This window comes from Dipodomys spectabilis, unplaced genomic scaffold, assembly GCF_019054845.1.
Source record: "Dipodomys spectabilis isolate Male_0828 unplaced genomic scaffold, ASM1905484v1 ptg000024l, whole genome shotgun sequence".
Classification (NCBI taxonomy): Eukaryota; Metazoa; Chordata; class Mammalia; order Rodentia; family Heteromyidae; genus Dipodomys; species Dipodomys spectabilis.
Window position 1 is genome coordinate 21,920,238 of NW_024870701.1, and position 26,696 is coordinate 21,946,933.

The 26,696-nt window shown below is 36.2% G+C and overlaps 1 non-coding gene across 1 annotated transcript; it reads right to left on the bottom strand.

Moving 5' to 3' along the window:
- Window positions 1-4,161: 4,161 nt before the first annotated feature.
- On the bottom strand, window positions 4,162-4,268 carry LOC122104447. Its single transcript, XR_006146920.1, has one exon. It is a non-coding gene; the product is annotated as a U6 spliceosomal RNA (small nuclear RNA).
- Window positions 4,269-26,696: the final 22,428 nt, after the last annotated feature.

The following is a 26,696-nucleotide window of genomic DNA, read 5'->3' on the forward strand; positions in this document are numbered from 1 at the left end:
GAGTACACTGTGAAAGCATCTAACCACTTGTAAAAGCAAATATATTAAGAATTTGCTTGCAGTGTTTTCTATAACTTAGTATATTTGATCCTTAGAGTACTTCTATGAGGTGGTTTCCAATATTGACTCAATCTACTGCTGAGCCACACCGGCAGTATACAACAGCACTGATTTTATACATAGCAACTCTAGCTCCATCCTTTGGTCTTCACTTCATGTGTGCATGTCAGCATGGTTAGACTGCCCAGTGCTATGACAGCCTTACCAAATTAGGATCTCTTAGAACCCATCATCACTGCACGAGTCCAGCCCAAATCCTAGAAGTGTGCCTTCGCCTCATGAATAAGTATATCCAGAGCACAGAATAAATAACTGATTGACAGCTCAGGTTCCAGTTGGATTTATCAATACCAAATATTTGAATAACCATTTACAAATTTTAAGAACTTGGCTTTGTGTGCTTCTAATTTCCCAGCTATATAATAAGAGTGAAACCTATAACAATGTGACTGGATTGTTTTGATGGTGAAGTAAGAGATGAAAGGTAAGTTCAAAGTACACTTGTAATATCTTCTGTCAGTCACTCTTTTGGCTCTCTCTGGATTTATGACTGACACACAAACAAATACATAGCGTTAAGCAGTGGTTTCGTGGAAGGAGCAATTATTTATGTTCTTGAATAAGAGGATGGTTTAGAACTGTTTGTAAATTAGCCTTATGTAAATAGCCTTCTATAAAATAGAAATGATAGTTTTGTTATAAGACAGGAAAACCATGGAAGAAAGTTCCCTTCACAAAACTAAATAAAACTAATTTTTTTCATTTGGCAAAATTCCCTTTCCCCAAGCTGCTTTGCACTTAAATGGCCCAGAAAAATAACAATTATCCCACCAGCATCACCATGCTATTTGCTTTCGGCTACTTTATTGATTTACCTTTAATGCATAATTATCTAGTGTGCTTAACATTACTAATTCAGAACCAGCTTAACTTCCTATCAAATGAAGACTCCTCATTATTTTCCCCCAAGCTATTTTTCTTCTTCCTTTTCCGATTTCCTTTGTCCTGTTCCGCTAAATTAGAACTTTGGAGACCATCACATCATTTGTTAATGTAAATGAGCTGTTCCTCTTTACATTTCTCAGGCATCAAACACCCATTTGTTTTTGTGGCCATTATTCCAACTGCTGGCTTGTTTTATGTGTTAATGATGAAACCATCATTCTCTATTTGCCAACTCAAATAGGATGTTAAGGATGCCTGAACCTCCTAGAGTGTAAGTTGGAGAGACATCAGGCATCTGGGTAACATGCAACAACATGGTAATAACAACAGCACAACAAAACACAAACAGCACAACAAAACACAAACAGCACAAGGGGCTTCCTAGCAATAAGGCAAAATGCCTACTGACTGATGTTTTTGGGTAGCCTCAGACCCCAACGAATTCATTAGCTAGAAGATGGCATTTAAAATGTTAGGGCTTAAAGCCAGATATGTCTGTACATGCCTGTATTCTCAGCAGCTCAGGAGACAGAAATCAGAAGGATCATGAATTGAGGCCATGAGAAGAGGATGAGATTTGTTAGCAAGAAGACATCTCAACAAACAAAGCATGCACATTGCTGTGCTACATAGAAGGCATAGGTAGGAGCACTGTTCTAGGCTGGTCCTGAGAATATAATTTGAAAAATAGAATAAAAGAATTGGAGCTGTAGATGAAATAATAAAGCATCTGTACAGGAAGCACAAGGCCCTTAGTTCAAATCCTGCTATTGCCTCTCTTTGTGTCTCTTCTCTCTCCTCTCATATATATATATGTATATATATATATATATATGCATATGAATAAATATTTGTATATATGTGTGCTATACATTTATCTCTTGGGGTCTGCTAAAAAAACTAAACCTCACAAAGGTAGTAGTGACTTGAATTTCTGTTTAAAATCCTAGAAATCTCATCACATTCAACTCTGTGGAATTTAAGAGACCTTAAAGTCACAACAAAGACAGGCCTAAGACAACGGCTTTGGAGAATGTGTTTTGACTTTTTGGAATGTTTGCTGCAAATGTTGAGTCAGAATTGTATCGTCACATATGGACGGGCCATGGACTACTGATATTTGCAGTGTCTCATTCACACCTATTCTTTTTCTCACTTGGAAGTAGCTGACCAATGGAGATAAGGCTACTCATCAGCTGTGGTATTTTTAAAATCAGAGTTTTTATGCATACACAGGTCTTGAAGTTCTGTTTTTTTTTTAAATTTCTGGTTTTAAAGTTCGTGGGTTTAGTCTGAAGTAAGCAAGACCAGGTATACTGGTGACAAAGGAAATAATTTCCAACGGAGACATAGAAACATCTAGGAGAGAAAGGAATCATTCTGGATGTAAAGATCAGACCCAAAGCTTTATATAACTTAGATTATACATTTGAATTTTCATGATTCTCTGCCATGTGGCAAGCATTTGGATGGTAATCCTAAGAAGGTTATTGAATACAAATGAAGCATTTCCTAGTGTTTCAATCAATAAATTATAACTTTTTTCCTGAATGAATAGGATGCTAGCCAAGTCATAGATTGATTTCTTTATGAACATTATCATTTTTGTTGGTGTATAGAAGCACTATTAGCTATAATATTCCTAAAATCTCAATTAATGAGATTGAAATTGTTCAGAGATTTTTATTATGGACACCCAGCATTCTATCTAGAAATGAACAAGATGAAGGCTAGCTTAAGAGACCAAAAACTGACATAATGACCTCTTTAAATACCTGTTTTTCCCAATTCATAGTGTCACAGTCAGGCCTATGCATGTTTATGGCATAATAGTTCACCAGAGCATTTCCTCTAGTTTAGCACTTCCAGTATTTAGGCAGTGAGAGATGACACTCTTGATTATGGCCCTGAGTTCTTGAACAAATAGATATTATCATTGACTCTAACCACTTGATTTATTGACAGGTAGAACAGGAATATTAGAAGAGCTGAATCAGAGTCTGAGAAATTGTTTTCAATTCAAGGCCTTGTGTGGTATGTTTGTGCCCCTCCTCTTATCCTGCCTTATGGTAATATTTGGGGTAGTTTGGACAAGCTTGGAAAGTTCTCTACAAATCTATGAAAGTTCTACTATAGTTATCTTTACATGTCGTTGGAATATGTCGAATATTAGGTACAATATCCAGACTCCTATCTCTGGATGCATCCTATATACAGGAAAAGGCAAAATTATATGCAGTTAATTTAGATGGATCAGGAAAAAGATAGAACGGGGAAAAAGAGTGCTTTTCATTCAGGGAGCAAAAGGCTACAGCTCAAAGATAAGAGGGAAAATCCTTGGGGGATTTGAAATCTGTACTGCTTTGTATACTCAAAATATACTGTTTATTCTAAGAAAGAGGTTAAGCACACATGGCAATTGTAGCTTTCAGAAATCAATGAGGGTGATCATTCTTATTTGTGGTTGGTTAATTGACTGTGTGTTTAAGGTATGATAAATGTTAAGCAGTTTTTACTTCCTCTGGAATAAATCTTGTTTATCTGACTGGAAGGACATTTCCTTGACTTCTTTTCTTTTTCTTTTTTATACTTTAATTTATTTTTTATTGTCAAGGTAATGTACAGAGGTGTTACAATTCCATAAGTAAGATAATAAGTACATTTCTTTTCAAACTTGTTACCTCTTCCCTCATTTTTCTCCTAGTTTCCCACCCTCCCACCCCCCAAAGTTGTATGGATCATTTCCAACATATTGTCTTATGCATATCACACTTTCATTGGGTCCCTTCTTGTCCTTTGATTCACCATTCTGTTGTTCCCCTTCCCTTTCTTAATTTAAATAAATATATATACAATACCAGGGTACTAAACTCAAATATAGTCTCACACACACACACACACACACACACACACACACACACACACACACTTGCACACTCACAACATGATATACTATAAGGGGAAGAACATACAAAAGAAACAAAAATCACATAGTACATTAAAAACAACAACAACAAAGAAAAGCCTCTTGTGTCCATGTTTGGAGTCCATTTCGCTTAGCATCATCTTGTATGATCATATGCACATAGCTATTTTTTTTTATCTTGGGGTTCATTTCTCTTAACATCATCCTTTTTTATTGTGACAATTCCGTACAAAAATATGGAACGCTTCACGAATTTGCATGTCATCCTTGCGCAGGAGCCATGCTAATCTTCTCTGTATCGTTCCGATTTTAGTATATGTGCTGCCGAAGTGGACACTGTACATAGCTATTGAGCTGTTCTGCTCATCTGATAAGATTATCCTAGACGTTTACATCTCATTGTTACAATAGGTCATCCTTTATCCTTATTTCAGCATTTTGTTATTTTTCTTCCCCTCCCTAAATTAGAAAAATGTATATACAAGATGCAGGGCACCGGAATCAAACACAGTGACAACAGGAGTTGTACCACAGGGAAAAAAACATACAAAGAAACAAAGAAACATCACATACTACATTATAAGTATATTAAAAGAAAGATAAAATCTCTTGTGTCCCTATCTTAGGGTTCATTTCACTTAGCACCAGGTTATGTTCTTATGTACATAGGTTCATTCTATTTGTTTTTGAGATAGGGTCAAGTTCTATGGCCAAGACTAACCTCGGCCTTGTAATCTTCCTTCCTTCACACCTGAATGGTTGGGTTTAAATTATGTGCTTTTTTTTATTGTGAAAATACTGTACAGAGGGTTACAATTACATGGGCAAGATAATGAGTATATTTATCAAGCATTGTAGCTTCCTCCTTTGTTTCCCCTTCCCATCCCTTCCCATCCTCCCCCCCATCCCCTACCCAATCCTACCCCCCTGCCCCCCTCCAAAGTTGTAAAGTTCCTTTTTGACATAACGACTTGTACATATCATTGTTGCAATGGGTCCACCTGTATAAATTATATGCTTTTACATCTGAATTTTTAGGTTATTCATTTCTTTTCTTATATGAAATAATAATTTCCCCATATTTTCCTTGTTTATTCCATTTGCAAATACATCTGTGAGTAGGTCATTGACTAGAGTCCACTGGCTCTGTGATGTGCAAAGTCATGCATTTATTATGAATATTACCTATTTTGTTCTAAGGTTCTTCCAACATGTTCAGTCTGTTCTAGAAATGTGCTTCATTCGTGACCTATATTGGTTTTTAAGTAAGTGTCACTTTGAGTCAATTTGCCACATAATCCTGGGTAAAACTAAGCCAAATGGAAAAATAAATGTAATAATATAAACTGAGAATTCATATGAAATTAGAGGGGTTTTGTTTCTGTTTTCCTCCAGAAGAATAGAGGATTTAGTGTTTAGACCTTTATGTGAGAAGGTAATCATTGGTTTGAAATGGTGTTGGTACAGTCTTGAGTTTTTTGCCTCAAAATGCAAACATGACAATTTGTATCTCCAGGCAGGCAAATAACCAAAGATCATGTCTTTCTTAGTTAGGGCCAAGAAATAAAGGGGGAAAGAAACAACTGAGGTAATAGCAGAAATTTATCCAATTTTATCTGTGATCCACTGTAAAAGTTATCTGACATTGTGCAAAACACATTTCCTCATGTGTAAAGCTTGCTTGTACAAGCTCATAAAGCCTGTGGCCATAGTCTATCCTGTGGTTCAATTTCTGTAACATGCATAATTTTTATGCAATACAACAAGAAACAGAAACACAAGAGATAAATGAAAGATGAGGAATTTCATTAAAACGAAAACAATAGGAACTAAGAGAAAAACTCAGTAATTCAGTGTCAAAGAAAAAAATGATCAGAGTATTCACACTAGTGTTACTTCTCACTTACTGTTGAATTACGATATTAGCATGTTCACAAGAAGCTGTAAATAAACATTAAGTCAGTGGAGTCTTTGTAGATACTTCACTTGTAAGAGATTCTTTTTTATTGTATAGGTGATGAGCTGGGGGGAGGTTACAGTTACAAAAGTACGGCAATAAGTACATTTGTTTTAATCATTGTTACCCCATCCTTCTTTATCTCCCACTTATCCCTATCTATGCACCCCACCGAAGTAGCAATGTTCATATCCAACATAGTGTCGAGTGAGTATCAATGTTGCTGTGGGTCATCTATTGTTCTGCTAGTTCTGTGATTCCCTTTCCCTTCCACATATTGCATTGTCTATTATGCAAAACACAAGGTACAAGAAAACTAAGAGAAATGAAGTAAGATCGAGACCTAAACTCAATAGACCCTGCAGGAAAACATGAAATGCAGACCATCACAATAGGAACAAACAGCTACTACTTTTACTCCTCAAAATTTGCTATATTGAGGACACCAGCTAACATTGCATTACTTTCATTCCATACAGACTCAAAGCCATATAGGGGGGAAAAAGAGAAAAATGCATAGGGAAGCATTCAGGAATGGATTCATTGGAAATAACTCATCTAATAGGGAACCTGGAGACATGAATTCTTGAAATTCATTTGGAGACCATACTCAGATTTCTCTGGTTGGTCTTGAGACCAGTGGAAATAATAAGAAATCAGCATGTTATTTAATAACTACTGACCAAGGTTTTGGCAGTGATTATGGTTTGGCTACCTGACTGGTTTCTGTGAAGGCTTTGAGTCATATATAGGCTTCTTATTTGTATTTTCAGTGTCAGAATGATCCTGTAATTACTTGTATTGTTACCTATTATATTTGACTGCTTTGAACTTTGCCTAAGCTCTGTGATCCTGGAAAAGACATGAAGCTAAAAGCAAACAAAAAGCAAATGAGTACAAAGATCAAAATTTCCAAGCTGAGCTAGACATAGTGGTACTCAAAGGCCTAAAGTGAGAGGAAGTTATATACAAGACCAACCTAAGTAATATGTCGCCAGGCCATCCTGGGTTATATTACAAGACCTTGTCTAGAAAAACAAAGCATTCCAAAACAAAAGGCTTAAAGCAAGGTCTTCCTATAGACTTTAAATATAACTCCTGGCTTCCCTCTCACTGCCCATTTTCTATTGACAAGGGCAATAGCTCTTCAAATAGTCATTCTGAGCCTCATAAGTTACCGGTTGAACTATTTATATTCACTGATAAATTTTTTTTTTGGTGGGGGGAGAATGTGTTTTCATGAACTCATTAAACTTCAGTCAAATGTTTCCCCTTCTTCCAGGGCTCTGAATTTAAAAGTTCTACTTGTAGACTAGTATATCAGCTGAACATTGCAAGGAAAGAAAACATTAAGTATGGATTACTCCTTCCCATTCCTTGCTCACTGCTCTCTAATTGAAAAGCTTGTTTCTACCTGACCTTTGAAATACTTGTGGTCAAAATAGTCACCTTATTGTAAGTGGTTTTGGGTTCTACTGCAATAATTCTTTTGAATAAATTCTTCAGCTAAGGTCTCCATTGTTTATTTGACACTTTACAGTTAAAAAATTCTCAGAATAACTTAATTTGCCTCCATGCCTGGAAACACAGCATCGTCTCCTTATCTTTAGAATAAAACTAAAACCTTTTGATATGGCAAGCAAGCAATCTATCTAGTTTATTATCTGACAGGCAATTCTCATCAGCTCAAGGCAAGTTGAACCAAGAAGCAATAGTGCTTATCTGTCATGAACTTCCCTATGGCTGCATTTTTCTTGCTGCATAGTTTTGTATCCCACTACTTCTTGTGATGGGGGCATATGATACATTTTTTTTCCAAAAGTTTGCATTGTAAAATAACTTCTCAGATTTTCTATGTAGTCATTAATTTTTCAATTCAGTAGAGGGGAAGGAAAAAGAATGAAAAAGAAAAAGGGAAAGAGAAGGTGCTTTCAAATTATAGATGTAGTTATTCTAGCTCTCTTCCAGAAAATGGCAAAATAACTTAGCTCAAGTTGTATTTGCCACAGGCAAAGATCCCTGACAGAGCAAATGCCCAGAAAGTGACAAAATTGATATTTTGATATCACAGCCTACGATGATGTGAGGTATCACAGCTGCATCAATTGACAAGAATCAAATCAGCTTAAGTGATAGGGCCAAAAATTCACTCCACATCTCCACACTCTTTGGACTATGGCTGGACACACTTCCTTATCTCTAACTTTTGGTACATTTTCCCATCCTTTGGCCCATATCTCAAACAAATGGAAAATATTATCAATGGCATGCCACAAATATTATAGTGCTTTGCCCAGACACCCCTTTTAGTGATCACTTTATAACCTCTGTGTGGATAGCAATCCAGATAAAGCTACTGAAGCTACTCATCCAGTTGGTGACAAATGACATACATATCCTAAGAGTGAACATAATTAAATATTGATTTTAAAATATATACCGAGATTAGACTATCGCATACAAGTGAGAAGGAAATCACTCTTACCCCTCCTCATTCCTTAGCTGGGCTTCGAAACCAAATTGACAACATTCCAATTCATAGGAGGAAAGCAAACAAGTTTTGCTTGTACATATATGGAGAGAACTTTACACAAAAGATCTAAATAAATGGTCAGGGTTTATACTTGTTCTTATACCTTTTAGAGGAAAAATAAATTAATAAGGAAGTGAACAAATGGGACAGGGAGGTGACCTAGTGTTAGGGGGCTTCATTTAGGAAGAAGCAGGACAAGCCCCTTCACAACTACGGTTTTGCTGATATTTGTAACTTGTAATGATCAATATGCTAAGTCATCATATTGTGGCTGGGTAACTCCTAGACTCCACTATAAATTCTGTACTTATTATATAGTTTGATAATTGGACAAAAATAAGACGAATGACAGAAAAAAAAGGTAGATTCAGTTAGTCTCAATACAAAGAAATAGGAAGAATAGAGGGCATTCTAGTTAATCCCAATTGATGTAGCTGAAAAATTGAGAGGAAGAAGTGTAAGAGACCAGAATATGCCACTCCAAAGAAAGCCTCTCCATAGGGATCATTTTTAGATAATTATTTTAAGCAACTCCAGACACAAGGGAAGCTCTGCAAATAGAGTTATCATTTTGTGAGAGAATTTGGCATTTACAAAGGAAATCTCCATTTATAAGCAGGTTTACGTTTCTGTACCAGGAAGAAAAAGAATGATTTTCAATCAGAAGAAACTCATTTAGGCAGACTTAAATTTACATAGTAAACCTTACTGTGCTCACTTTTTTATAACTTGCCTCTGAAATTCTTTCTCCCATTTTTTTAAGCTGAAGATGATATTTAATCTCAGATTGCATGCTAGCTCTTTGGGCTTCTGTCATGTATAACTTATATGTATGGATAAATTATATATAAATATATAAATTATATAATATACATATTATATGACATATATAATTATATAATATAATACGATATACATATATATGAAGTAAGAAACTTGTGTCAATTTTTCTGTTGTTAAGCTGTCTTTTGATAGAAGGGTCAAAGCTAAGAATTTAAAAGGGTAGAGGGATAATGAATTTTTCCCCCAATCCTCTAGCACAGTGTCTGGAGTAACATATAAAATTTGTACACTCAAATAAATATAGTAGTCTCATATGGTTGGCAGACCTACATCATTGCTTTCTTTCATTTTGGTATGTTGCTCTTTTTCTAATATATTATGCTGGATATTTAAGTCATTCATGTTCTTATTTAAATCTAAATATTATTCCCAGTATTATTAAGACCTATGCTCATCGGTGGTAGCATATAATATTCTGACTTTTAGGAGTCTTATTTTTTTGTTTTAGTTTTAAGAGTTGTCTGGGCATATGACATCCATCTTCTCAATATTGCAGAAAAAAATTTTCACTATTATGATTTCCCTTTCACTTTGCTCTTATTTAACAGGTTTATGAATTGGAACCAAATATTATACTTTATTTTGTCTTTACTCTTTTGAACATACTGAACTTTTCTTTTGTGAACTAATTGTGTGTGTGTGTGTGTGTGTGTGTGTGTGTGTGTGTGTATGTTGGTGGTATACCATGAATTGTTTCTTTGCTGTGCTGATTAATAAATGCTAATTTTATAGAACTTATGCTTATTATGTTTCTCCTATTTTTACCTGCTTTTTTTTGTTTATTTGTTTTTCAATAACCAGGGATTCAACTCAGGGCCCCAGACTTGGTAGGCTAGTGTTCTACCAGTTGGGCCACACCTTACTTTTTACTGGTTATTTGGAGTTGGAATCCAGTGAACTTTCCTGTTTGAGCTGGCCTCAAAAACAGCTCCTGGACTGTTTAAAATCTAACTTCCTTCATTTGAAAGTGATATAATCTGAAAGTGGTATAATAAAATTCAGGAACTGTGCTACTATATTGAATAGTCAATCTCATTTTTATATAGACCTTTAACCTATTAATGTCAAATCAAGTTAGTTTTATATGAGCATAAACTACACATACATATATACCACCCCATATTTTGGAGTATATAATACAATTAATTTTCAAAATTCTAATATTAACAATTATTTGAAGTATTTTGAAAAGTTAATTTGTTATGCAATAATATATCGTCTTTAACACTTTTAGCATACTGGCTATACTATACCTGCAAAAAGAGACATTTTAGTATTTGGTAAGAAATGTTTCCCTTTTAAGTTATATTTTTCATATTTTTTCCTTTTTTATGTTAAAATTAGGAAAATTTTATCAAGTTACAAACAAATACCCAATAGGTTTTTTAAAAAGATTATACAAAAGTAATCCTTTATCGAAAAGAAAGCTTTTTCAAGACTTAGATTCATATCACCCTGTGTCTCCACTTAATCAGTATTTGCAATAGCAAGGCATCTAGGCACCATCACTAATGTTTGGCAAAAGTTCACAAGCTACAAGTCAAAGAGAGAGAAGGCTTTACAATGGAGAGAGGACTTCTTATGCTTCAAATGCAGGATACTGGTGAGGAGATAATATTCAGACAAGAAGCTGAGCATCCTGTATGTTTGGTTAGCAGGTCAAATTTGGTTTTCTCCAATTGGTCTTATGTTAGAGTCAGGGGTAAAGAACAAGCTGTGAGGTAGTAATCAAGTCTGGCCCAGAGAAATATAGGTTCCATGGTTTCCCTTATCTGCAATAACTAGTACATGTCTAGGACAAGCAGAAGAGGCATAAAGATATATACATATGACTATAAACTGATGCTTAGCGAAGTGAACCCCAATATAGGGACACAGAGATTTTTATCTTTCTTGTTGTTCTTTTTAATGCACTTATAATGTACTATGTGATTTTTTTCTGTTTCTTTGTATGTTCTTCCCCCATGGCTACTTACAGGCAATTTTTTGAGGAAATTTTGACTTTTTGGTATAGTCACAAGCAATACTAAAACTGACTTCTTCAACCAGTTGACTGTGACTAGTGGGATTGTTTGCTGGGCTGGAAATTAGTGGTCAGGGTTCCTTTTGTAATGATATGTAGTCATATCTTTGCAACATTGTATATTTAACCTCTCACCTGACTCTGATCTTTGCTAGGTGATAATTTACCTAAATAAATTAATCCTAATTTAGCTTAGAGAAGTTAATAAAGCCCATTATTTCGTAAATGTCCTCCAATACAAAATAAATTAATAATAGCATCTAATATATAATTTTCTGGGGAGGATAGACGCACTAAAAACCCAGGCCTAGTGACTGACACATGAAATTATATAGTATTTGACATTTTTATCATATCAGAGATTTTTTGGTATTTTTATTGAGATGATATATGTATGCTTATAAGGATAATTTATATAATTAAATTGGTATGTTTTAAAGTAATCTTGTAAACATTGTTTTTAGTAATCCATTGCACTTTGCATGTTTGTTTGTTTGTTTGTTTGGCTGGTCTTAGGGCTTGAATTCAGGGCCTGGGCATTGTCCCTGAGCTTCTTTGTGCTCAAGGCTAGCACTCAACCACTTTAGCCACAGTGCCACTTCCAGTTTTTTCTGAGTAGTTTATTGGCAATAAGTGTCTCACAGACTTTTCTGCTTGGACTGGCTTTGAACCATGACCCTCAGATCTCAGATCCCTAGGAGCTAGGATTATAGATGTGAGCCACTGGTGCCTGGCTGTACGTTTATTTTATAGTGTTCAGTTTACCAACTCGTAAAAGATTTTAACAAGTTTCTTATGCTATACTTGTATGTATTGTAAATGTCTACACTTTATTATTTACTAATTACATTGTTCTTTCCTTGAACATTCATAATTTCCATTGTATAAGAAAATGGTTATAATACATAAATTCAGCTCTGATTTGATTTTAGTATTTCACTTTGAAGGTAATTGTTTCCTTGGTTTCTGAAATGTACTATTTATCAATTGAGAATTATGATTCTGCTAATTCAATTCTAAGGTGCTTTATCAGAAAAGACATTAACTTTCCAAGAATATTTTTCTATATAATATGTCAGAGTTCATAATGTTGTTCTTTGACCTATGTACAGATTATAATTCTCTAACATTGTTATTTCTGTCATAGCATTATTTACCTTGATTTTTTCAAAAGAACAATGATATATGTGATACAAAGCATAACATTACAATATAATACAAGAGAAGAAAAAGAGACGAAAAGATGGATCTTACCAAACAGTAGTGAAATACACTGATTTCTATCAAAATGTTCAAATTCAGTCAAAGAAGGTCCAATCTTAACAGTAGTAGAAATGAGAAAGTTTGGGCAAGGACAGATCACAAAGGAGATGAGCCTTTGGGGGACTTGTGGCAAGGTAGTACATTACTGAGGGAGGAAATGGCAGCTGGAGAAGTTAAAGAAAAGGAGAGGAAGGGACTGAAGTCTCAGCACACCCTTGGAGGGTGTGGCCTAGTGACCTCCCTTCCCCTCACTGAGCCTCCTCTCCTGCATGTTTTACCATCTGGCAATAGTGCAAAAGATTGGTGACCAAGCTTTTAACACATGGGCCATTGGGCAACACTCATCTAAATTATAGCATTCTGAATGCTATAAAACATAGAAAGTTAATGTTGGAACCTACTTATTACCTCAAACAGGGCTTGGGAGAGTCACTACATGGTGTTTTTGTTGGTATAATTTACATGAGAATTAGTTATGGACACAAAATAGAAAGGCAGTTTAGAAGAAAAATAGTAAAGACTTTCCTCACAAAATTCAAGATTTTTACAAGCTTTAACAACTAACTTCTGTGCTACTTAAATATGGAAACAATTGTAAACCAATACACTACAGCAGAGATACAACATAGTCCCGTGTGCATACAAGCATATGTTAAACACCTCTGACAGCTGAAGTCAGTAAGAATGTATGTATACAAATTGGTTCAATTTTTGACTATATCAAAAATGTTGCTGCTGCTTTTAATTTTTTTACTGTATTCATTTAGTTGCTTGTTTAGTTCAACTCTAATACTAGTACTAGGAATTGAACACAGGGCTATCTGCTCTCAGTTGGGTTTTTTGCTCAAGGCTGTTACTATACCACGTAAGTCACATCTTGACCTCTGGCTTTTTGCTGGTAAACTGGAGATAAGGATGAGTGTCTCACAGACTTTCTTTGTTCTGAATGGCTTCAAACCAAGCTCCTCATATCTCACCTGCTGAGTAGTCAGGTTCGCAGGCATGACCCAACAGTGACTAGCTGGGGACTAGCTTTAGAGTATGCAAAAATAAGTTCTAGAAAAAAATCATTGTTATTTTCAAAATTAAAAACAAGTGAAAAATAGGTAATATGTTTGTGTCTACTAACGGAATGATGATTTGATAAATAAATTCATAATAGAAAAAAATCCAGCAATAGTGGAAAAGAGGAATGATGAACTTTTTTCTGTTTAAATGTAGTTGCTGATCAAGCAACAAAAAAATATACTGCAAAGACCAATCATAAAGGGAGAGAATTATTGCAGCACTTTTATTTTTTTTTTTTTATTTTTTTTTTTAAATTTTATTTTATTTTATTTGAGAACATACTGTACAGAGGGGTTACAATTACATGGGCAGGATAATGCATACATTTCTTACCGAGCATTGCATCCTCCTCCTTTGTTTACCCTTCACCTTCCTTCCCAGCCTCCCCCCTCCCTCCCACCCAATCATACCCCCCCTCCACCCCCCCCCACCGACATTGTAAAGCTGGTTTTGACATGACATTTTGTACTTCTCATTGTTGCAACAGGTCCACCTGAATCCTTAAACGACTTGTTTGTCCCCGTCTCCTCCACATGTTATACTGACATCAAATATAGTGAAAGCAGGGGTTACACTGTGGGGGAGGGACATACAAAGCAACAAAGAAATAATCTTATAAATGCATTAGAAACACATGCATGAAAGAAACAAAAACATTAAAATACATATTTGAGGTTTTGTTTTCCTAACATCACATTATCTGACTTTTTCCGCTTGACTCATACCTATACTAGATATTGCAAATAAGGGAAACCATGGGACCTATGTTTCTTTGGGCCTGGCTTACTTCACTTAATATAATTTTTTCCAAGCCTTTCCATTTCCTAACAAATGGGGAAATGTCATTCTTTCTGATGGAGGCATAGAATTCCATTGTGTATATATACCACATCTTCTTGATCCATTCATCTACTGAGGGGCATCTGGGTTGGTTCCATGTCTTAGCTATGGTAAATAATGCTGCAATAAACATAGTTGTGCTGGTAGCTTTAGTGTGGCCTTGTTTGTGATCATTTGGGTAAATGCCCAAAAGTGGGATTGCTGGGTCGTTGGGGAGCTCTATGTGGAGTCTTTTGAGGAACCTCCATACTGCTTTCCAAAGTGGTTGAACAAGTTTACATTCCCACCAACAATGAAGTAAGGTTCCTTTCTGTCCACATCCCCTCCAGCATCTGTTGTTGTTAGAGTTCTTGATTTTTGCTGTTCTAACTGGAGTGAGGTGATATCTCAATGTTGTTTTGATTTGCATTTCTTTTATGGCTAGGGATGTTGAACATTTCTTCATGTGTCTATTGGCCATCCTTCTTTCTTCTTCAGAGAAGCTTCTCTTTAAGTCTTTCGCCCACTTACTTATTGGGCAGTTGTTTCTTTGAGGATTTGTTGTTGGGTGGTTTAATTTTTTGAGTTCCAAGTATATTTTAGATATGAGACCCTTGTCCGTTGTATGGCTAGTAAAGATCTTCTCCCAGTCCGTGGGCTTTCTATTGATCTTGCTAGCTATGTCATTTGCCCTGCAGAAGCTCTGCAACCTTATACAATCCCATTTGTCCAGCCTTTCTTTGATTTGTTGTGTTTCCGGGTCTCTATTCAGAAAATTTCGGCCTGAGCCAAGGAGACCCAGGGTTTCTCCTATTCCATCCTGTAATGTTTTCAGAGTGTCTGCTTTGAGTTCAAGGTCTTTGATCCATTTGGAGTTGATTCTGGTGCAGGGTGATATATAAGGATCTAGCTTTAGTTTTCTACATGTAGTTAACCAGTTTTGCCAGCACCATTTACTGAAGAGGCTGTCTGTCTTCCATTCTATTGTTTTAGCTCCCTTATCGAAGATTAGATGGCTATAGGTCTGTAGGTTCATTTCTGGGTTTTCAATTCTATTCCATTGGTCCTGAGGTCTGTTCTTATGCCAATACCAAGCTGTTTTGATTACTATGGCTTTATAGTAGAGTTTGAAATTTGGTATTGATATTCCTCCAGCAGTATTCTTTCCGTTGAGGAGCGTTTTTGCTATTCGGGGTCTTTTATTGTTCCATATGAATTTTTGGATTGCCTCTTCTATTTCCTTGAAGAATGAGGGTGGAATTTTGATAGGTATTGCGTTGAATTTGTAGATAGCCTTGGGCAGTATTGCCATTTTCACGATGTTAATCTTTCCAATCCAGGAGCATGGGAGGTTTTGCCATTTTTTAAGTTCTGTGTTCATTTCCTTTTTCAAGATTTTAAAGTTTTCATCATAGAGGTCCTTCACTTCTTTAGTTAAGTTAATTCCTAGGTATTTTATTTTTTGTGAGGCTATTACAAATGGAGTTGCTTTCCTAATTTCAGCCACACTTTTCTCATTGTTGGCATACAGAAAAGCCATTGATTTTTGGGGGTTAATTTTATAACCTGCTACTTTGCCAAAGTTTTGAATCAGCTTGAGTAATTTGGGAGTGGAGTCTATGGGATTCTTTAAATACAAGATCATGTCATCTGCAAAGAGGGAGAGTTTTATTTCTTCTTTCCCTATTTGGATCCCCTTTATGTCTGCATCTTGTCTTATTGCTGTAGCTAGGCATTCTAATACTAGATTGAAGAGAAGTGGAGAGAGTGGGCATCCTTGTCTTGTTCGTGAGTTAAGAGGAAATGGCTTTAGTTTTTCACCATTGAGTATAATGCTGGCTGTAGGTTTGTCATATACAGCCTTTATTGTATTGAGGAATGTTCCATGGATTCCTAATTTTTCCAAAACCTTCATCATAAAGGGGTGTTGGATCTTGTCAAATGCTTTTTCTGCGTCTATTGAGATAACCATGTGGTTCTTATTCTTGCTCCTGTTGATGTGATGAATAATATTAATTGATTTGCGTATATTGAACCAGCTTTGCATCCCTGAAATGAATCCTGTTTGATCGTGGTGTATGATTTTTTGGATGAATTGTTGAAGTCGATTGGCCAAAATTTTGTTGAGAAGTTTCGCATCAATGTTCATCAAAGAAATGGGTCTATAGTTCTCTTTCTTTGATGAGTCCCTACCTGGTTTTGGGATGAGGGTTATGATGGCTTCATAGAATGTGTTCGGTAGTGAGCTTTCTCTTTCAATTTCATTGAAGAGTTGGAGGAGAATTGGTGTGAGCTCTGCTTTGAAGGCCTTGTAAAATTCCGCTGTAAAACCATCTGGTCCTGGACTTTTCTTAGCTGGGAGGTCTCTTATTGCTGTTTCTATTTCAATGCTTGATATGGGCCTGTTAAGATAGTTTACCTCATCTTGGTTTAGTTTTGGCATGTCAATATTTGCTAGGAAGAGGTCCATTTCTGTCAAGTTCTCAAACTTATTAGCATAAAGTTTTGAGAAGTATTCCCTTATAATGTTCTGAATCTTGCTTGTTTCCGTGGTGATGTTTCCATTCTCATCTCTGAGTTTATTAATTTGGGTGTGTTCTCTTCTTTTTCTGATAAGGTTTGCTAAAGGTCTGTCAATTTTGTTAAGTTTTTCGAAGAACCAACTCTTTGTTTTGTTGATATTTTCTATAGTTTTTTTGGATTCTAATTCATTTAATTCTGATTTAATTTTGATTATTTCTTTCCGTCTACTGGATTGGGGTTTATCTTGCTGCTCTTTTTCAAGAAGGTTTAGATGTGTCATTAAATTGTTAGTTTCAGATCTCTCCAATTTGTTGATGTAGGAGCTCAGAGCTATAAACTTGCCTCTGAGTACTGCCTTTGCTGTGTCCCAGAGGAGCTGGTATTTTGTGTGTTCATTTTTGTTGAATAGCATGAACATTTGAATTTCCTTTCTAATCTCTTCCATGACCCATTCATGATTCAGCAGTGTGTTGTTCAGCCTCCATGTGATACCGGACTTTCTTTGGTGGCTTTTGGTGGTGAGTTCTAACTTTATTCCCTTGTGGTCAGAGAGAATGCAAGGTATAACTTCAATGTTTCTGAATTTAGACAAGTTTGCTTTGTGGCCTAAAATGTGGTCTATTTTAGAAAACGTTCCATGTGCTGCTGAGAAAACCGTGTATTCTGATGCTGCTGGGTGAAATGTTCGGTAAATGTCTGTTAAGTCTAGTTGATCTATGCAGCTGTTTAGATCTGCGGTTTCTCTGTTGAGTTTTTGCCGAGTTGATCTATCTAGTGGGGAGAGTGGTGTGTTAAAATCCCCAACGATTAATGTCTTTGGATCTATATGGGATTTGAGGGAAAGTAGTGTTTCTTTGATAAATTTGGGTGCTCCATTGTTTGGCGAATAGATATTTAGAATTGTAATATCCTCCTGAAGGAGAGATCCTTTAATTAGTATGTAGCGACCTTCTTTATCTCTTTTCATGAATTTTAATTTGAAGTCTATTTTATCTGATATTAGGATTGCAACTCCCGCCTGTTTATGCGGTCCGTTTGCTTGGTAGATTTTGTTCCAGCCTTTAACATTGAAAATGTGTTTGTTTTTATGGGCAAGATGTGACTCCTGCAGGCAGCAGATAGAAGGGTCTTGTTTTTTAATCCAACTAGACAGTCTATGTCGCTTAATTGGAGAGTTCAGTCCGTTAACATTAAGAGATAGGACTGAGAGGTATTTGGGAGTTCCTGCCATGTTATCTACCTTCTTGGGGGCTGCGAAAACTGGGTTCTTCCTATGGTTCTTGGATTCTCAGTTTGGGTGCAGTTTCTTGGCCTTTATTGCGGTCTTGTTGGTTTTCTATGTGTAGGACATCTTTAAGAATCTTTTGTAGGGCTGGTTTGGTGGAGATGTATTGTTTCAATTTTTCTTTGCTATGGAAGGTTTTTATTTGGCCTTCAGTTATGAAGGAGAGTTTAGCTGGGTACAGTATTCTTGGTTGATAGTTGTTTGTTTTTAGGGCATGGCATACATCATTCCAGGCTCTTCTTGCTTTGATTGTCTCTGCTGAGAAATCTGAGGTGATTCTAATTGGTTTCCCTTTATAAGTGATTACCCTTTTCTCCCTGACAGCTTTAAGGATCTTTTCCTTGTTCTGAGTTGATCCTGTGTGGATTATAATGTGACGGTGGGATGTCCTATTCTGGTCTGGTCTATTTGGGGTTCTAAAGGCTTCTTGTATCTGGACAGGCCTATCTTTTTGCATGTTTGGGAAGTTCTCTGCTAGGATCCTGTTAAACAGATTTCCTAGACCATTAACTTCTGTTTCTAGGTGTTCCTCTACACCCATTATCCTTAGATTAGGCCTTCTGATGGTGTCTTCCAGGTGTTGGATAGATCTATCATATTTCTTGGACTTGTCTTGGATGGTTGTATGTTCTTTCTCTATAATATCTAGGCTGTCTTCAATCCCTGAGATTCGATCTTCTGCATGGTCTAACCTGCTGTCAAGACTCTCTACTTTGTTTTTTATCTCTTTTCCTTCTAGTTGGTCAGCTTTGATGGCTTCAAGTTCTTTGTTGAAGCTCTGTTTTAGATCTTGTATGAATTTCTTTACTTCCTTAATTTGGTGTTCAGTGTTTGTCCTCAAATCACTTAGTTGATTGGTTATGGTTTCTTTGGGCTCCCATTCCTTCTGTTGGGTTCCATTCAGCATTCCCTTTGTGGTCTCCCTGACTTCCTTCAGCTCTTTGTTAATGGATTCCATGAATGCCTTTAGTGATCTTTGTGTGTTCTCTACCTGGTCTCTCAATTCCTGTATTACTCTTTGATTAGCTTCCTCCCGTTCGTGGGATTCCTGCAGATCTCTTTGAGTGTTCTCAGCCTGCTCACGCCATTCCTCCCTTTCTCTTTGAGTATTCTCAAGTTGTTCACGCAAATCCTGTATCAGTTTTTGAGTAGCTTCCTCACGCTTATGATATTCCTGTATAAACTTCTGGGATGCCTCCTCTCTCTCCCTATCACGCTCATACAGAGTCCTTTGTACGTTGTCAAACTTTTCATTTATCATGTTTGCCACCAGTGTTTGTAGAGCTGTTTGGGAACTCTCCTCTGGATTATTCATTATCTGTTCTAACCCCTGATTATCAGGATTGGGAATTGAGATACCCGAATTTGCCATTTTTCTTGTGTTTTTCCGGCTTACTCTGCCCATTTGAGATGAAGATAGCACCAGTTTTGTGCTAGAACACTATCTTAAGGCAACCATCAACCAAAGTTTGCATTTGTACAGTCAATAGTCTACAGATACAATCTAGTTCAACAGATACATCTATTCGACATCAAACAACTATATGTTAAAGAACTTCGAACCGCAGAGAAGAATTTGGAAAGCCAGAAATTATTAGGGTTAGGAAGAGATGTGGGTAAAAAATAGGAATAGATTGGTGTGGGGAGGCACAGGGAGAGTTAACTATGTCCTAATCACAATGCAGGAAATAGGTTGGGTAGGATGTAAGTAGAGAGAGAGAGAGAAAGAAGAAAGGGAAAGGGGAATGAAAAGAGACCAGAAAAAAAAATAGAAACATAAAAATTAATGTTATTTTAGAGATTAAAAGACCATCTATTTATAGAGGAATATGAATATGTTGAGAGAAAGGGAGGGACATAGAGGAGATGAGAAAAACTTTAAAAAAATGCTTAAAATATTGTATAGGTATAAAGTACTGCTATTAGTGAATTTAAGTCTCAGAGGTTTTGAATTGAGTAATAAGTTTGTGGATTAAGTGTGTACACAATGGGGGATAGGGTCTACTGGTTAACTACGGGTTTATCTGAGGATGTGCAGGACAAGAGTTAAGTCACATAAAGATGAACAAAGAGGAAAAGATGGAAAGGATAGGAAAGTGAGAAGAAAAGATCAGAAGTTCAGTAGAGCTAGAAAAAAAAACAAGAAGATAATTAAGAATGAAAGAAAAAGAGAAAGAAGACAAGAAAAGAAAAGAAAACACACATTCACGTATTCCTAAAATAAAAATTATTAGAGGAGAAAAAAAAAAAGTTAATGGACAACAATTATTTTTTCAGAAGAGGCAAAAATTAAAGATTAATAAAAGTTTTAGAAAAGCAAAAAAAAATTTTTATATATATATAAGGTAACAAAAAACGAAAAAAAACAAAACAAGAAAAAGAAAAAAAGAAAAGAAGAAGAAGAAGAAAAAAAAGGTCTTTGATTTTTTTTTTGGGGGGGGGAGGGGTGGGAAGAGTCCTGTATCTCCCTTTTGTCTGTAACCAGAGTGTGGTTGGAGTCTCTGGTCAGCTTGAGGTCCTGTGGCTTGATTGGTTTCTTAAGTCAGTTTGTTGGAACAGGCAGGAAAATGCTCTGCTTTACCCAAGATTTTGAGATCCCCCTCCCAGGTTAGTTTACTGGGAGGGTGATCTGCTTTGAGAATCACAAAAGAGGGGGATGCAGTGATGAGGCTAGGTTCTGGGTAGAGTTGAGGCCTTTCAACCAACAGTAGCTTTTCCCTGGGGCTATTTTGTGAAAAAAAACTCACAGCACCCAGCCTGGAGCCATTCTCAGGGTTTCTGTTTTTCAATTGATTGTGGTGGCTGCTAGAGGGAGGGGCAGCCTCTGGCTCTGGCCACCCAGCGAGGAGAGCCACTCCAGTGGCTGGTGCCTGAGCTGGGCGACCCCTCCCTGGATGGAACTGAGTCTGTGAGGTCACCTCGCCGCCAAGTTCCTGTGACCTGCCAAATGACTAGCTCTATTCCAAGGCCTGAGCTGGAGCTAGCCGCTCCTCCGAGCTTTGTCGGTATCCAAGATGGAGATCACCAGTGCTGGGGGGTGAGGGGTGGCCTTCCCTCCTCTGCTCCCAGAGGAGTGAGGAAGTGGGGCTTCTACTCACGCGGAGTCTTGGATCTCGGGTCGTCTCTGGTCTGCAAAGTGCAGGATGAAGTTGTCCGCTCCTTGTCGGTTCTTGCTGGTGTTGAGTAGAATCCGCTCGTCTGCTGCGTCTGGCTCCTTCGTCCCGGACTGCGTCTCAGGTATGCCTCCGCGGCGGTGGTCGCCGCTGCGACCCTGCCGCCGCAGCGGCAGCTGCTCAGATGTGTCTGCTTGGCTTCCCCTCTCTTGACTAACTCTCTGTCCTGTGATGGCACACTTGGTGTGATTCTCTGGCTTGGGACTGTTCACTGGAACTCTGAAACTGTTTTCTATGCAAGAGCTTGTTCAGATTCCAGCTTCTCCTCCGCCATCTTCCCGGAACTCCATTGCAGCACTTTTAATTAGAATATAAATAAAAGAGATAGTGACACATGTCACAAGAGGAAGCAATAAGAAATATGAGTACTCAGTTCAATGAAGAGAAAACCAAATTATCTTCCAATATTGAATAACTTGTTTTAGTAACAAAAATATAAATGCAAATGAATACTCTAATGCTATACTAGGCTTCTTCAATTGCCAAGGCTAAAAGAGAGATTTTTTTCATTATTTATTTGTATATGAGTCTGGAATGTATCTGGAGAGAAATTTTGCTTTTTTTTTTTTTTTTTGTCGGTTGTGGGGATTGAACTCTGGACTTAGGCACTGTCCCTGAGCTCTTCAGTTCAAGGCAAGTGCTCTACCACTTGAGCCACAGTGCCACATCCAGTTTTCTAGTGGTTTATTGGAGGTAAGTGTTTCATAGACTTTCCTGCTTGCTCTGGCTTTGAACCATGATCCTCAGCTCTCAGCCTCCTGAGTAGCTAGGATTACAGACGAGAACCCCTGGCACCTGGCTAAATTTTGTAATTTTTAATGACAGGAAAGTTCTATCCTTCCTTGCAACATTGCTCCTGATGATATATAGATTGGACAAAACTAATAGGAGTTATGTGTTAATTGCTTGTGTACATTTCTTAAAATGCTATAGTACCATATACATATGGTCAAAAGGTCTTAAAATTTTTGTTATAAAACAGGTGCTATACAGAAAGGTTACAGTTACACAAGTCAGGTATTGAGTACATTTCTTTTTGAACAATGTTACCTCATCCCTCCTTTTCTCCCATTTTTTCCCTTTCCACCCTCCCCTCCTCAAGTTGTATAGTTGGTTTTCAACATAGGGTCTAGTGAGTATCAATGTTGAATTAATCCACCCTTGTCCCAACATTTCTGTGTTTCCCCTTCCCCTGACCAAATCAGATAAACTTATATACAAGACAAATGGTACAGAAATCAAAAACAACAACAAAAGAAGAAAAGCAGAGAAAAAAACCACAAAAGTAAAATTTTTAAAAGCCCTTTTTTTTCCATTTCTTGGAGTTTATTTAGGTAAGTTTCATTTTCATGTGATTGCATGAATTTAGCTATTGGGCTTTTGTGATCCTATCCTAAGAATATCCTCCTTTGCTTTCACTGTATGAATGTTTAGATTCCTGTTCAATTTATCATGTCCAAGTATGATTTATTGTCATTGGGTTTACTAGTAGATTTATAGGAACATTTTAATTATTACAAATGAGGAAAGCCATTCAACCTATGTTTCTTTGAATCTGGCTTACTTCAATTAATATAATTTTTGCCAAGTCCTTTAAAGGTCTTAATGAAATTATGATTAATGTTGAAGTTATTTTTAAAACCAAATAAGTTTGTTTTCCTGTAATATATTTATTTTTACCCTTTTCAGGTATCTTTACAATTACATTATCAACACTTGGATTTATTTTAGCATTTTTATTTAGTGTTTTTTATGTTTTTTATTGTGAAAATACTGTACAGAGGTGTTACAATTACATGAGTAATGAGTACATTTCCTATGGAGCATTATTACCTCCTCCTTTGTTTTTCCCCTACCATTCCTTCCTTCCCCACCTCCACAATTCTTCCCTTCCCCGCCCCCAAGTTGTGAAGTTTGTTTTCAACACAGTGTCTTTCATTATTGCTTAAATATTGCTTAACTTCAAATGGAAGATTTTTTTAACAAATGAATTTTTGCTTACTTAAATCCAGGGATGTAATAAGAAGAGATTGTGGGATTGTGAGATGCTTCTTTGTTGCTTTTATGCATCATAAGAAAATCACTCTTCTATTCATGGTAGGATTGTTTAGTGATTTGTGCTTAGGAATATTAGGAAAGATTACACAAAATAGAAGAGAGATGGAGAGAGACAGAGACAAAGACAGACAGACAGACAAATTTGATCTTTGTCCTATTGAGTTTGAACATTTTATTTGTTGTGATTATGTGAATCTACCTGTAAATTATCCTGAGAACCTGGAAGTGACTGGGTTGACACAGAAACAGCAGTTTGAAAAACAACATTACTGGCATGGACCTCTGAGTCATTACCACCATTGGAGACATCATTTCTTTTGGTTTAGTTACATGAGAAGAAATTAAGCTCTTCAAGAGTTTTCTCCAGCTTAATATAACAAGGGATGATGATTGAAGAGCAAAGACCCAAAGACTCTTCAATTTTCCAAATTGCTTTAATTTGATGGAGAAGCAATCCTCTACATTTTGCTAAATTATATTATGATAAAAAGAAGCTGGTCGCTTCACAGCATGAATCTGAAAGCAAATTACTTCCACACACAAAAAAAATACAGTGTATTTAACTAGACAAGTAATTACTTTGTGGTGCTACTATCTCCCTTGCCTCCTATTAGACAAGAAGAATTCAATTATCACTCCATTAGATCAAAAATAATTTTAGTGATATATTTCAAGCAAATTAATGTATTCCAAAGCAAATTCCAATGGAATTTTAGATTAACCTTCATGCATTTTGGTGATTGAAATCTTCAGTCAACACTTTTTCTTAACAATCAAATTTAAACCTTTTTGTGTCTAACATTTTCTTCAATATTATTTTTTCTTAAATTATTCACTACGTTGTATTTAATGCATAGGTTTGCCATGAGATTTAATCAAATTATGATAATGTATTACTGCAACTCTAAATGATGTCATGGTTTAATTTGCTTTATTTTGAAGTATTCAATGTAAATGAATACATAGTAAATATGTATGCATACCTATATTAGAAGATCATATAATTTAGTATCATGAAGAGAGAAGAAAGCGGATATGATGGTGGTTAGTTATGTGTATATCTATATATCTACATATAGATATATAGATATATATTGATTTTTTTGTTTTTTATTCATTTTTAATTTGGATGGCATTTCATTGACTTGATTTATTGCACAGTCTAGAACCTACAGTAAAATATAAATGGAATTTTGGTTTCAGGTTAATGTCAGCCTTTAAAATGAGTTGAGAAGTATCATAACCTCTTCTTTCAAATGATCCTTCACAGTGAAATTTCATTTACAGGATCTTTACTCTCAATCCTTGTCTAACCTGATCAAGGAATCAATGAGTTATTTCCAAATGTCACCAAGGTTTTGTAATATACTGGTATATAACGAAACCTTGAGAAATCAGTATTCTCTCTAATACTTTTTTTTTTTTTTGATGGGCATGGGGCTTGAACTCAGGGCCTAAGAACTGTCCCTGAGCTTTTCTACCCAAGGCTAGTGTTTACCACTTTGAGCCAAAAGCCACTTGCTTTTTCCTAATGGGTTATTTTGGAGATAAGAATCTCAGGGATTTTCCTGCCCTGGCTGGCTTTGAATCTCCATCCTCAGATCTCAGCCTGAGTAGCTAGGATTACAGGCGTGAGCCACCAGCACCAAGGTCTCTGTAATACTTTTCTAGCTCTATAGCAATCACACTTTCCACCTTCTTCTTGTTATATAAGGTTATCAGATAGACTCCCCAGTTGTTGGGTATTCTATTTGGAGATAGTAATGTAGTACAGTATATTTTGTACTGGACTCCATGTATCCATTACCCTTCTTCAACAATAAAAAGAAAAAAAAAAACTTCAAATCTCTTTTCAATGTCCCTTGAATTTAATTAAACAATTAACTTTAGCTTTTCAAAGGCAGATATCAAATGTCACATCATTTTATATTCATTATATGTCACCATCATAATGCTTTTTTGTCGGTCATGGGAACTCTGGGCCTGAGAACTGTCCCTCAGCTCTTCAGCTCAAGGCTAGCACTCTACCACTTAAGCCACAGCGCCACTTCCGGTTTTCTGGTGGTTTATTGCAGATAACAGTTTCACGGTTTTTCCTGCCGGGACTGGCTTTGAACCGTGATCCTCAGGTTTTAGTAGCTAGGATCCTGAGTAGCTAGGATTACAGGCATGAGCCACTGGCACCTGGCCATGTATTTTATAATAATTTATTTTTAAATAGCTAATAATAGGCAATGAATTTTAAATAGCTATCAAACATAAACTCCTTAATTGGATGAAATACGAGAGCTATACTCAAATTTCCTTACTTTCTTGAAGATATGATTTTGTGGGAAGATTGTTTATTCAGGTCAGAATAGTATGTTATACACTTCTCATTAGGAATAATAATCTTTCTGGTTTACCCTAATAAACTTTAGTATTTAGTAAAGTTTTATCCTTTATCCTACTGTTGGTAAAACATAACATTTGCTTTAATCTGAGTTTTTGACTGCTGCCTTCTGGTGCTATTGACCTTGTTTCTCTATCCCCTGTTATTTCTGTACACTTATACTTACCCTTGGAGACTTGATCAAATTTTAACTGTATTTTTTTCTGTCTTTTCTTTTTTGGTACTGGGGACTGAACCCAGGACGTTGCACTTGCTAGGCAAGCACTTTTCCACTGAGCTACATCCCAGCCCGACTTGATCAAATTTTAAATTAGCATTATTTCTTTTTTGTTATCAGAATAATTTCTATCAAGGATATATCAAACCACTGTGTATGGAATTATTTGAATTAATGAATATGTCAATTCCTCAATATAAAGTTCAGCTTATCAGTGGGCTGATCATTAATTTCTACCTATTGTATCCTTTTGACTGAATTTTCATGGTTCCAAAATCAAAATTGTACAAACCGGTACATTCTTAGAAGTCTGATCTGTATTCACATTTTCTTCCTCTATTTTCTTTCTGTACATACATTAACCATGTTTAATTAGTTCTTACCTTATTCTTTTGTAGTTATTTCTTGAAAAATATAAGCCCATTTGTACAGGTGTTCCATCTTATTCACATTGTACTTCATGGTAAAAGTAACTTACTATAAATATGTATATCACAATTTGTGCCTTATATTATGTCTGGTTCTTTTTTTAACCTTATATAGTACTATGCTATGTTCTGTTTTTAACTTTATAATGTACCCTAAGAGACATTAAAACTTCATTTCTTATT